The following is a 1256-nucleotide window of genomic DNA, read 5'->3' as shown; positions in this document are numbered from 1 at the left end:
CCCCACCACTTTTGATACTCAGTATTCAAAACTCGCCATTTCCACGTTATTTCTCTTGAGATTTTACTACTTGTCACTTCCCCGGACAAGTGTGAAATTCATGAATCAGATCAACACCCAGCCTTCCCCTTCCCGGTGCTACCTCCTGTTACGCCACGACAATATCTCATTTAGGAGGCGGGCGTACATCACTGGCTGTCCTGACGTACCCCAGCTGAGGACACAAACAACATCTCAACAGGAAGACCGAAATACTTGGTAACCTACTCATTACTCTGGAATCGAACCCGGGTTTCCTGTGTTCAACACCGAAGCGCCTCACCTCTACACCCCAGACGCCGATGGTGTGAACCTGAGACTGCTGTTGTACTGTAGTAAATTGCAGAGTGAAACTATAATATCATTATATACACACAGGGCCACACACCGCGCTCAAACCCAGTCTGCTGTGTAGCGATTAGGCGCAGTCTGATGTTTAGCGGTTAGGCGATTTGCTGTCGCGTGCAGGAGACCTGCGTTCGATCACGGAAAGAAGAGAATCTTTATTGAGATCCTTGGCCTTTCTGTTGGAATGTTGTATCCCTCTCAGCCTGGTTTGATCCTGACAGGAAGGATTGGGGGCCCGGTTCTAAAATGATCTCAGTTGTGTACATAAGTGTATCAACATTAAACAGCAACATGGACAACAACAACAGCAACGACAACAACAACAACAACAACAACAACAACAACGACAACAACAACAACAACAACAACAAGAAACAAACAAAAGACTCCAACCTTCAGTTTGTATCGATGTCTCCCACTGACGACAAGGAGAGACAAACAGAGGTAATTAATAGCTCGTAGAGTAAAACAATGACTGGGGTTTTCCCCGTCTGTAATGTCATCGCCCTGAAGACAACGCTGTCTGATGAGACAGGAGTCCAGCTAACTATTGTGCTCTCTGCTGGCCGCGACGACAGAACCTTAGATCTACGCTGATTCAGAAAGGTGGACAGTGAAAATGTACTTCTGGGTAACTAGTGACGTCAGCGGGGCCGGTGCTAAACACAGTAAATAGACCTGGCATCGATTAACAGATCAATGTATTTGTCGGGTGTGGATAGGAGCAACGAGGGATTACGCGAGAGCGATAAGTGTCAACATTGCGGCGTTTGTTCTAGCTCTGTCTTTGTCTCTGCCTCTGTCTGCCTCTGTCAGTCTCTCTCTCTCTCTCTCTCTCTCTCTCTCTCTCTCTCTCTCTCTCTCTCTCC

General features: G+C 47.2%; 1 protein-coding gene across 1 annotated transcript in view; it reads left to right on the top strand.

Moving 5' to 3' along the window:
• Positions 1–1256, top strand: part of LOC101850009 (neuromedin-U receptor 2) — a gene marked incomplete in the record, with an annotated part of 48461 nt that overhangs the window by 28841 nt on the left and 18364 nt on the right.

This window comes from Aplysia californica, unplaced genomic scaffold (genome assembly GCF_000002075.1).
Source record: "Aplysia californica isolate F4 #8 unplaced genomic scaffold, AplCal3.0 scaffold00242, whole genome shotgun sequence".
Taxonomy (NCBI): domain Eukaryota; kingdom Metazoa; phylum Mollusca; class Gastropoda; order Aplysiida; family Aplysiidae; genus Aplysia; species Aplysia californica.
This window is presented reverse-complemented; position numbering and strand designations above follow the sequence as displayed.